The sequence below is a fragment of the Lethenteron reissneri genome, chromosome 34 (assembly GCF_015708825.2).
Source record: "Lethenteron reissneri isolate LAM-NWPU_2019-01 chromosome 34, ASM1570882v1, whole genome shotgun sequence".
NCBI lineage: Eukaryota > Metazoa > Chordata > Hyperoartia > Petromyzontiformes > Petromyzontidae > Lethenteron > Lethenteron reissneri.
In genome coordinates this window covers 16,623,767-16,636,327 of record NC_083812.1, presented here as the reverse complement: position 1 = coordinate 16,636,327, position 12,561 = coordinate 16,623,767, and positions in this window count along the sequence as shown.

Here is a 12,561-nt window from a genome sequence, read left to right as displayed (position 1 = left end):
GCAATGACAGCTTATTTTGTTTACCCTGCAGCATTTTGGTGACCTCGTATGCCAGTGATATGGACTTGTAGAACAACGATTAGCAGTGTTGCCGTGCACTATGAAATTATCAAAATGCTGCTCGAGTGGGTTTTTAGAACAAGAGAAATCTTTGCATCAGCAAAATTTCCAGGAAGGCATTCAAAAACCAGTCCACAAGTATGGGAGTCACAGGGAGTAAACTTGTCTTTTAAATAGTTTATATAGTTTCAACTAGCTACATGTTGCTGAAGAGGCTCAACGAAAGTAAAACTTGTCTAAAATATTACGAATGGTAGAAGCTAATGGTAACCGAATGATTTTTTTTTCAAATGTATTTATCATTATTTATAGTATTATCAATCCTATCTTTTCTACAAGTGTGAGCATTCCCTACGGACAGTAGGTCAAACTGCCCCACACCGCCGGTGTCACAGCTTGAAATAATTGCGCACGTGTGCAGGCCTTGAGCGTTGTCTGTCAGCGAAGCCACTCCCCCGCTTGCTCTGGACGCTTTTCTGTGCGCGCACGGCAGGGTCCCCCCCCAAAATAGATGCGGGCATGCAGTGGGCCCAGAGTAAGGCCCACGAGCTTGATATACACGGCATTCAATTCTGACAGCCCCCATCATTGTGCGTGCCGATTTTCATTAACCACCTTCATTGGAACGGTTGTAGATTGGACACAAAGTAGCTCTTTCTATATGCACACCCACACGCCTGCTTTTTAGTTGTTGCCTCAATGACAACGAATCGTTGAATTTTATATTTCTCATGTCTATTTTTGTGGAGTGAGATATGAGCCCTGGCAAGTGTCCCAATGTGGCCATGATGTCAAACAGTTGTTGGGTAAATAATACATCGTGAGATTAACGTAGGCTTATCAAATGAGATTAGAGTCCATTGACGTGACTTGTCTCTCGCAAGGAATACTGGGGATTAAATTACAAAGGAACTGCAATGATGAGTAGTTGCAAGTGGTTGTACCTCACGAGATCAGAGCATATTTACTGCGGTATCTTAGTAACGTCGATCGAGGGCTGGCACATTCTGTTAAGATGCTCACTCATCCCAGATTATGTCCTGTCAAACATGGATGATAATTGGATAAAAATAATAATGTGCAATGCGCCCCATTGAGCTCGTTATGTTAATTACATTGAATTAGGCCTATTAATTGAATTGGGTAAAAATTCTTCACCCCCCCCCCCTCTATAGTTTCCCCTGGGTGCGCATTGCACGTGAGCGTACGCGTGCACGTGTGTGTGTGCGCGCTCGCGCGCGTATGGAGCAGATGGCATCCTTGCGTCTTAGCAGTTTATAATGAGAAGGAGACGGTAAATGAGACGGAAGTGGTGTTGAGTTCTCTGTGCAAAACCTTCCCGCCTGCCAGCCTGGGGCAGGTCTTGCGAGGTCAGGTCATGTTCGCAAGCTCCAATTAAGGTCCAGCACGGACTGCATCACGAATACAGCCAAGCACACTCATGTTTATTGATTGGGGGATGTGTATCTGTGTGTGACAGAGAGAGAGAGTTTTGTTTCCTGGACTACGGGTTGTGTGCACGGTCAAATGAAAGACAATTTGAAGAGACTATTGCACGAATATGTTCACTAAGTTGTGTATGTCTGAGTGCGCCCTATGTTTTAGAATACGTTAAATATGTATCCAAAAATAAAAGAAAGAACAGCAAGCAAACTAATAAAACCAGATGGCCAGTCCTTTAAGAGTTCCTCTGATGTAGTAACAAAAATGGCAATCCTAATAATAGGTGGTATACAAAATACCCCCTGGTCATTGCTAAATTAACTGAAGTTTTGCTTTAATTATACAAATACTGTATAAATAGCTCTTCAGTGATGCGTAGTAGAATGACTGGCTGTATATCTGGCCACACGAAGACTTTTTTGATTGGGCATTTTGCACTGTTTTCAAATATTTAAAATAGTTATACAGAGCAGTTATTTAAGATATTTGCACATTAAACTATTTACACTCTAATACGGAAATGGATACAACTTGATTTGAAGTGAATAATTTACTGCGCTTGCAAGCTAACCAAATGGATACGAGACCATTTTTGTAACGCATGTTTAAAGTGTCACTCTTCTGCAGGGCAATACCGACTACACACCTAATAGAGGTGTAACGATTCGATGAGTTGTAGAATTGGGGGAATGTGTTTCAAGACTCTATTATTATTTGAACTTTGTCGAGAATGCTGTTGTCACTGATGACTGCAACAGTCATGTGGACCCATTACACACAATACGTCTGAATCAAGAGCATTGAATCTCACACACACAATCCGATACACATATTGTGTGCTTACTAAATATGAATCAACGGATTCGTGGATCGTTACATCTCTAGTGTGTAATCTACAATGTGTGCGTTCTAATAAGTGCTTATGCACAAACCCGAGTTTATAATTATTATAAATCACGCTGCTTGTGAATCCGATAGGGTGACCTTAAAAGTGACTGTCAGGGATCGCGAACAAAGAGTTTGAATTGTGGATTGTCGATGCTCCGATTTTTAAGTACAATATTTTTCTCCCGTGATAAAAAAACTTAACTTAAATCTGTATCTGTATATTTAGAATGTGTTATACTATGTTTAGCGAACCCTTAGCCAAACACGAGTCACAACGCCCGATTTATATGTGTACAATGGAACATTCTGCAATTAAAATGTTAATATCGCTGTCATATATTCTTCACTCTTAGCTCATTTCGTTGTATGAACAAAACACATTTTAAACTTAAACCGTGGAGTGGGACAATCAGATAGATTGAATACGATACGACTATACACGGTTGTTTGTTGTGTTGTATACAAATAAAAGAACTACATTGACACTGTGGACACAGCCTCTACTTTCACACACAAAGCTGCGCGCACGGCCACTCGCACACACGCACACTTCCCTTCACGTTGCGGATTGCAGTGCAACGATGCCTGTAGAGGGCAGTAAGCAAGCGGATTTTTGTATTGACAGAACTTCGCTCCACTCGGTTGGAGCATTTCACTCCATACTCCAGTGGTGCTTCTGGTTCTCTCCTGCAGGAAGTGAATGGTCTTCAACCCGGTCGCCGATGTAGGTAGAAAATAAAATATCAAACTCTTTTCTTCTCGCGCTCTGTTCAGCATAGTTCAGCTCTGAGGTTTGCTGAGGCAACTTTGAAGGTGATTCTGTGGTGTCATGTTCCGGGGCTTTTGTTGCCTGCAATGATGGGACACTCAAATTAACGGATACCAACCGCGTTGGAAAAATGCCTGGAGAGGAACCGATCATTAAAATGTATCCGACGAAAAAAGTCCTTTACTGCAACATCGTGGGGGAGAAGCCAGTTGCATAAAACAGCTCCAGTGTTTTGTCATTACTTTTAACACATCAACAAACGAAACAAAATATTCCACTCGCGATGTTGTATGCAACCAGGTGGAAGTTTACTATATGAAATTGGCATACATAAACATACACATAGACCAAAGTTACTGTATTTACTGTACCGTACTTACCACCCTTAATCTCGAATACTGTATCATGGGGTGATGTACGTACTACTGTGGTGCCATAGCAGAGGAGCAACTCTGCCAGCGCTGCTATCCCCTCGCACCCCCCACACGAACGCACGCACACCCCCACTAAACACACACATGCGCCCACGTAGGGCAGAGGCGTAGCTTGGGGGGGCAGGGGAGTACATATGTCCCCGGGCGCCAAGATAAAGGGGCGCCAAAATGAGGCTTACAACGTTACATTATAACTTATTGCGGCGGGCGCGGCAGCCTGAAACTACTGCACAAATCTACACCTCAACTTAAAAGTTTATATATCCCGCCACACGCAGCCTACATGTCATGTAATTACATTTTGGTACGCGCGCCTATTAAGAACTTACATGGAAGAACGTCCCAAACAACAGACAGGCGCAGTCTTTCAGCCTTAGTCACTGGCCTGTTTCTTGGTGGCGGAAACTACGACGGCCTGAAACACGCTGGAGTGCACGATCAGAAGCTGTTAAAGCTATCTATGAAGGACTGGATGAACTAGTAGGGCTGCTAGACAAATTATCGGAGGACGTAACTATGACACCTGAAACCAGAAGTGATACAGAACAGTTACAGGCATGCGTATAAAATTTTAACTTCATAGTTTTATTACATTTCTGGAATGTAATTCTTGGAAAAATGTATCGTGTTCAGAAGCGCTTACAGGATCCTACTATGAATTTCAAGGAAGCAGCAACTGATCTTGAATCTTTGGAGCATGAATTTGTCAAGCTTCGTGATGATTTGAGCCAAGTTGCTGTAGAAAACGCCAAAACAAGATGCACAGCCTGGGGGATCGATGTGGACAGAAGAATTAGGCGACGTCGGAAGATGCCAGGAGAACTTTCAGCAGAAGAAGAAATTGTGCGCGTTATGAAGAGCGTATTTTATCGACTTCAACAGGAGATGTCAACACGGTTTTTACGACTAAAAGACCTGAACACAAAATTTGGATTTCTGCTGGACGTCAAAACTCTTCTATCCGACACAGATGTCGATGCAATTCGTCTAAATTGCACAGATTTTGGAAATTTCTATGACACCGACATCAATGGCCACGAACTTTTCACAGAAATTGGAGATTGCAAAATGCTGCTCAGTAACCAGAATTAAGATCTACCAGACACTCCTTTGGATCTTCTTGGTTTTATTTTGTTTTATGGAGACGACATATTTCCGAATTTGCGAATTTCACTGCAAATGTGATTAACAATAGCAGTTTCAATTGCAAGCTGTGAGCAAATTGAAACTTATTTTGTCGTATTTGCGAGCTTCAATGGGGCAAGATCGTCTCAGCGATCTTGCTCTTCTTAGCGTTGAAAGAGAAACATTGGAAACAAACTGATTTTGATTACGTGATTGACCAGTTTGCGACAGTGAAATCAAGAAAAATGTATCTTTTGTAGACTATGTCAACCAGTCTACGACAGTGACTGAGTGAGCCATGTAATATAATTTCTATAAATTTGCTTCTTTAAATACAATGTTTAATTAAAATTAAAATTGTTATTCCTTATTCGATGGGGGGCGCCAATTTTATAGTTCGTCCCCGGACGCAAAATATCCTAGCTACGCCTCTGATGTAGGGTCTCGTGGGGGGGTCCCCTGGTACCCTGGGTTTTTACCCGAGGGACCCCTCGTGGAAACGTCCTACGGTTTCCCAGTGCCAGTAAATTGGCCGCCCCCCCCCCCCCCCCCGGCCGAATTGCACTGCGGCCCCGTGGATTAACTTAAAATTGTATGGACACAGTGAGCTCACCGAGCAACCGCAATGAGGACACACCGAACACAGGGGAATAGCGCCGTGGTGAGAGCAAAACACCTAGCGAGATGGCTAAAGCTAAAAAACGGCAATGCGCAAGAGCAGGTGGGAGGGAAGTTCCCAAACTCACAAAGAAAAAAAGAGAGGGCTGGGCAGCAGCGAGCAACTCCGGAGTACGAGGAGGAGGGCGATCGCGCAGACGACGGGCGAAGGCGTGCCGGCGTGACCCTGGATTTTGGGATTCGGGGGAGACAAAGAGAGGAAAGGGAAAAACGTTAGTGAGTTCTCGAGTCAGCCAGCGACCCCATCAGACTCCGAGCCGCTCGTAGCGTCCGAGGGACGCTGGCGACTGCAGCTACAACTCGAGCCAGGCAGAGACCTCTCGGACCCTCGTCCCTCCGACTCCCATCGCGTCCGTGGGATACCGTGTGTACGTCCGAGGGGTGAGGAATAGCGCGAGGGTTCCCCGAGGGTTTGGATAGAGATAGGTGGGACACTACTCGCTGGGTATTTTGCTCCGGGTCACGCAGGGTTTTTCTTCGGGCGAGCCAGTAATAAACTTTAGCACAGAGCAACGACGCCGCGTGGTTTCTGTGTGTGTGGGGAGAGCGTAGGGGTGGTGTGAGTACGTGCGTACGTGTGACGATCGGCGTGTATTCAATCATAAACGATATCTGACGTTCGCGTGCATGTTTGAACAGCGGATTAACGCGGGAATATTATCATCAACACGATCGTCATTGCGCCCGGTGCTTGCGCTCGCCGCGCGTGTTTGCACGGCGAATTAACGCACGAATATTACCATCAATACGATTGTCATTGTGCCGCGCGTGTTTGCACGGCGAATTAATGCGCGAATATTATCATCAATACGATCGTCGTTGTGCCCGGTGTTTGCGCTTGCGTGCGTATTTACACAGCGCGTTTTACGCAGTGTGTCCGCTGAGCGACGAGCATTAAGGGTGTCGGCTTGGTGTGTAATCAATCGTGCGTACCAGTGAGGCTGCGCTGCATAGTAACTCATTACTTGCGCCCCCGTTTGTGCAGCAGCCGCACTATTTTTAGCGTGAGCCGTGGCAACCACTATGCCGATCGCCGGACTGGTTCCAGCCTTTGGTGCCGGGACCGCCGGATGTTGGGCGCCGGATAATCGCGCGGTGTTGGATAATCGATTATCAACTGTACATATATTTGTAAAACTCTCAAACCCCACTGATCGTGAGATGTGGTAAGGAGAGGGCAGTGCAGCGAATGAGTTTTTAAATCTGTGCAGAACTCCGAGTTGTAACCCATCCTATGATGAGTAGGTTCTCCTTTTGGGTGTTTCCTACCACACACGAAGAACCACACCTCGTCAAGAAGTTGTGGGACTCACTTGAGCTTTTATGCTTTTCGAGTTTACAAAAAGTGTAAATCTGATGACAGCATACGAAGCAAACGATATTAATGTCTCATTTGACGTAGCGTCGGCGTCGTCACTCATGCCAGTTGAAGCTCACAGTCACTGAGCAACCACAGGCAACTAGGAAGACAGCGAGATGGCGAGCAAGCGTTATCAACAATTGCCCAAGCTCTGCTGCCTTCGATATATTAACATGTTTTTTTTTCAGCCAATTATGTTTAAACGTGCCCAGAGAAAACTCACGCATGCGAGGGGGCAATACTCTATCTCATACAGAATGGACATATCAAAGCGCATTGTGCCAGGGTATTGCACCTCGACGCCCATAGGAAGGGAATTTCACAACATTTGTGCAATTTCCCAACCCTCCCTGCCTTCACAGTGCCATATTGCAGGTGTGCACAGCCACCACCAGGCGATGCTTCCACGGGGATCTCATGATAGCCTCTCAGTAATCTATGTGCTTTAGTGTCTTCCTGCACGGGCTATGCCAAGGCAGCGACCGGTGTCAACCTGTGCCAACTGGCTTTTGTGGCAAACGAACTGTTCACACAGTTGTTCTATGCCAGTCGTTCTCAACCTTTCTGGACCAGCACACCACCGTACCCCGCGACACTCTTAGCAGACCACCATATACAGTACCAATGAAAACAAAACATAAATTGAAACGATTCTACATCCTAGCGTCTACAAAACTTCCGTCGGCCACTATTCGTAGCCTTGTGGATACCAGCTGTGGCACGCGGACCACAGTTTGGGAACTACACTGCTGTTGCTCTTTACACTTTTTAAGAAGGATGCCTCGGCGCTGTTCTGGAACGCACGTGCGAATTGTGTGCGTGCCACACACGGAAATGAAGAGCGATGTCTTCCTACGCAGTGCTACATGTCACAAATGGCTTTACACGTAGCAAGATTTCGCGACCAATAATATCTGTAATAGAGGTGTTTTTGGGATCGATGGTGAATGTTGTGGGTTTACTCTCCAACACACCCGTGTCCTGAACTAGTAACTAATTAATGTTTTCTTTACGTGACAAACCTTACTAATTGGATGTGTCGGTTGGTGGCGGGTTTAACGACACATTTATAGTTTACGTGATCTAACCCAAAAAATACCTCTATTATAGACATTACAAATGAATGCACGTTGGGTTTTTGCCGCGTAAACATCCTACACCGTTTTAGTTAATAGTGAGCTCTCGGATAATACTGTACCGTACTGTGCACTCCAAAGAGGTTTGCCAAAGGTGCACAAAAAAATTGGCATTATGATAACGAATACCTTTTAAGGATAATAAAGGTTTTTGGGTTAGATCACGTTATTTATAAATGTGTCGCAACCCTTTACCACCCGACACGGTCAATCATTAAAACATGTGTCACGTTGACAAGAGACAAATAGTTCATTACTCTAGCCCACCGGTGCGTTGAAGAGTGAATCTACAACATTTAAATCCAGTAAAGTCATCGGATCAGTACAATTGTTAGGTCTAAAATTACATTTTCTCTTAAGCCGTTATGTAATGTATTTTACGTTCCTTTGCATGCTTGTGTGGATGCATATATATGGGTTATGCTTCTTCGTGTGCTGCATGTGTTGCGCCATTACCAGGGCGCTGTATGTAACCTTACTTGCCACCACGCTCACAGGCCGATAGGGGGCATCCGGGAGGGTGAGCGGTATGTTTGGCGGCTAACCTAAGGTAACGCCCCTGGGTATCTCGTGACCGAAGGTGGAGACCCCAGACCCCAAGGGGTGGAGGCTGGGGACTAACGGTTCATTCCGGACCCTTCCAGAACCATCTGGAAAGTTCGAGAGGGGAGGAGCGGCTAGGGGCGGGGTAAGCACCAACTTGTGTATAAAAGCCGGTCCTCTCAACGGGACCATGAGTGTTCATCCACTCAAGACCCAAAGACGTCTGAAGAATAGCACCCTGGGACCCTCAACCAAGGCTCTTGTAGGAGCCGGGTTGTAGCAGACCAGCGGTGAGACCCGTACACCATGGCTAGGTCGGGTCAGCTTAGCCTCCCCTAGGTCCCGTAGCGGAGGACCCGTGAGAGCATAGTCCTGAGTCTGTAGAGCCCGGTAGAAGGGAGGCTGTACCTCCCTTAGGTTATTGGGTGAAGGGGCCGTACCCCTTGGTGTTACAGCCATTGTTAATGTTTATTTGAAATAAATTCGTTGCCTCTAGAAGACGTCTCCGCGAAGTTTATACCCACATCACATGCATGTTACGTGTGATATTTGGGATATGTGTAGGGACGTAAATGGCGTCCCTGGGGTGTGACTATTGTGAGGAGACGCGCTCCCTTACCTGCACTTGCCTGCCGATGGGGACTCGAGGGGCCTGTTACATTGGCTCAGGTGCCATCGGGAGAGTCAGGGGAAGTGACTTGGCAAGAGGCGAGGAAGGGAAAGGGAAGAGGTGGGGCCTTGGGACAGTGTGGGACAGTGATTGTGGGGCTCGGATGGTGGATGGTCACGCTGATGGAAGCGGGAGCCGAGAGTGTTGAGGCTCCGGGCATGAAGAATCCTCCCTCTCTCTCGTTGAGGTGTAGAATAGCCTTGTTGTAGCTGTCACTGTTAAGTGAATAAAGTGTGGTGCCTCCTATCCTAGTGTGTGCCTCGTCAGACACGCATTACTTCTGGTGTCAGAAGTAAAAATAATGTTGCTAGGTGCTACATAGGCTACGATGTATACACGAAGCAAACAGCCTGAAAAATCGTCTTCAGTTGATGGTGATGAAGAGGCAGGCGCAGCCCTGCCACCTCCGGGAGAGGCAAGCCCAGCGATGGACCGCGAGGGGATGGTCCCTATGGTGCAGGACCTTGCTGGAGACCTCACCACTCCACCGGTGGCGGGGAGAGACAGACGAGCGCGCGGCCAGCGCTTGGCTGATCTGCTGTCTGCCGCGGCAGTGTTGGTGGCAGAGATGGACCTGGACGAGCCGGCCGACCGGGCTGGAGAGGCCGAGTCACGAGGTGAGGACCCAGTCACTGATGCGTCCAGTGGCGGCTCCTGCAAAATCTCTCAGGGGGGGCAAATGTCTGGATGATTGATAAGGATAAGGTCCACCCATGCAATGGATACATTAACAGCTTAAGCATGTAAAGGCAACTTCACTTCTTTAATATTAATGCAAAATAAAGTGACTCTTACAATACATCTTGTTTGTTTCTATACTCACTATTATTACAATCCACTCAGTTTCTTTTATTAAAGATTCCACTAGGTGGCGACAAATAATATTGTTGACTGAAACGTGCTTACGTATGATGACGTAAGCACGTTAGTGCGAGCCCTCCCGGAAGCCATAGAGAATGCACTGCAGCGCCCGCTGTTCGAAAAAAATATCTTTCAATGTAAGTCTATGGGAACACTCTGGACGATTCTCAGCCAGAGTGAAATCGCCCAAAAAGAGGCGGTACTCCACAGAACGTAGCATGACGCTGATTGGACTATATCCAGAGGCACAGTAACGGCTCGCGAAACTCTGTGGTTGAATGACATTGGTGGTGCGTCGCCCAATCACCCTAATAAAGAAACCGCCCCTGGATGCGTCCCAATGGCGGGAAGCGGTGCGCGGGAAGAAATTCCCACCATTTCTGGCGTCCTGCCAGAAATTCTCGGGGAGGATTCCGAACCGAAGCGTCGCCTTCCCTTCATTAAGGAATTTGTCTCAAAGGGTGGTGATTGGGTTGCCTTTAGTCGCCGCTTCAAGGCTACGTCCGAGCTGGTGGTGTGGACAGAGGCTGAAGAGCTACGGGCACTTCCTACAGTGTTGGATGATACTGCCCTAGGTGCCTTTTACTCCATCCCAGCTGAGGATCGTCGGACATTAGCTCAAGCTTTCGGGAGATGGCAGGGGTTTGCGACCTGGCGACGTGAGGATTCCGAGACGCCTCTTGTTTTCTGCACCGCTCTTATTACGCTTGCGCAGGCAGCTTACCCTAGAATGGACAAGGAGGGGTTGGATGCCTTAGTTTTGGACCGCATGCTCGGGTTGGCCGAGGAGCTTGACGTCGCACTTCCAACCACCGATGATGATGATAACTTGACGTCGCTGCGGGTCGCGAGGTCTATTCAGACCCACATTCGCAAGCGCAGGGCGAAGGTAGTGGCGTGTGCAGGTCCGGCTAAGGAGGAATCGGACGATGAGGGGGAGCCCTCTCAGGCCTTCGCGTCGCTCAACGAGGGCGGCTGGAGGAAGAACCGTCCGGGACAGAGGGACGATCATGATCAACGGACAGGGGCCTCATCCAAGTCTGCGTCGTCCCCCGTCGTGTGCTTCAAGTGCAGCAATCCGGGCCACATCTCCAAGGGGTGCCGCACCGATCCTGGGCGTACATCCCGGGCGCCGGTGCCTTTGGGGCGTCCCTCCTCTGGGCCACAGGGCTCACAGGCGAGTCGGGCTGCACCTCACACTCGGCCCTCGCATTCACATCACGCATATATGACGGACGTTGATCGCCATTCGCAGGGGGGAGGGCCGTCGGCTCGCACAGGGGGGCACGTACGTCGAGAATCAGCGGCGGACGGGTGGCCATCACGACCTGCTCAGTGGTCGGAGTTGGGCCAACGTATTGTGGCGGCGGCCGCAACTTCGTCGGACGTCATCAGCTCATTGCAAGGGATGGAGGTGCGGATGCTGGTTGACACGGGTGCATCCGCTACCATTATACCTGAAACCATTTTTGAATGCTTGCCCGCTAAATCGGCTAACCTCCGTCCAGTTGATGTCCCGTGTTTTGCGGCAAATAGCGGTTCCTTGGGTATTGTGGACCAAGTGTTGGCTACCGTGGCCATTGGCGATATTCAATTAACCGGGCCTGTGCTGGTCTCTAAATCATTGGCCATTCCCTGCTTGCTCGGTACGGATTTCCTGGGAAAAATGCCCCTTAAAATCCTCGTCGACCAGGGGCGTGTGGAATTTCCGTCCGGCCGTAGGATGGCCTTTTTACCCTCCCCCACTCGACTGGGAAGAGTAAACATGGTGGTTCCGACGCTCGTGCGGGATACGGTTCGGATTCCCCCTGGAGCGCAAATGCTTTTGTGCCCTTGCGTCTCAAGCGGGACCTCGATAGGGAGACCACCAAGGGAGGTATCCTGTTGAGTCCATCCAATAAAACGCGCCGGGGACTTGCGTTAGTGGGAGCCCAAACCATTGTCAGACATGCCATGCATCGCCCGCGGAAACCGATGTCGGGGGGACGGAGCCCCCGCGGGTTATCGCAGCTGCCGAGACAGGGAGACTTGTCAGCTGTGCAAAGGTCTGCGTTCCGGGCGCTTCTAGAGTTTGCGGACATGTTTAGCAAACAAAAATACGACATTGGCCGCACATCATTGGTCCACCACCACATTGACATGGGAAATGCGGCCCCCATTCGCCAGATTAAGCTCTGCTGAGAAGGAGCACGTTTGCACCGCGATCGAGGAAATGCTAGCTGCAGACATCATCACCCCTTCTACTAGTCCGTGGGGGGGGGGGGGGGGGACTATTGTCCTCGTCAAAAAGCAGGATGGCACCTTGAGGTTTTGCGTGGACTTTAGGAAGTTGAACAAAGTCTCGGTTGCTGATGCATACCCGTTACCACGTACAGTGAGGGAAAAAAGTATTTGATCCCCTGCTGATTTTGTACGTTTGCCCCCTGACAAAGAAATTATTAGTTTATAATTTTAATGGTAGGTTTATTTGAGCAGTGAGAGACAGAATAACAACAACAAAATCCAGAAAAACGCATGTCAAAAATGTTATAAATTGATTGGCATTTTAATGAGGGAAATAAGTATTTGACCCCTCTGCAAAACATGATTTAGTA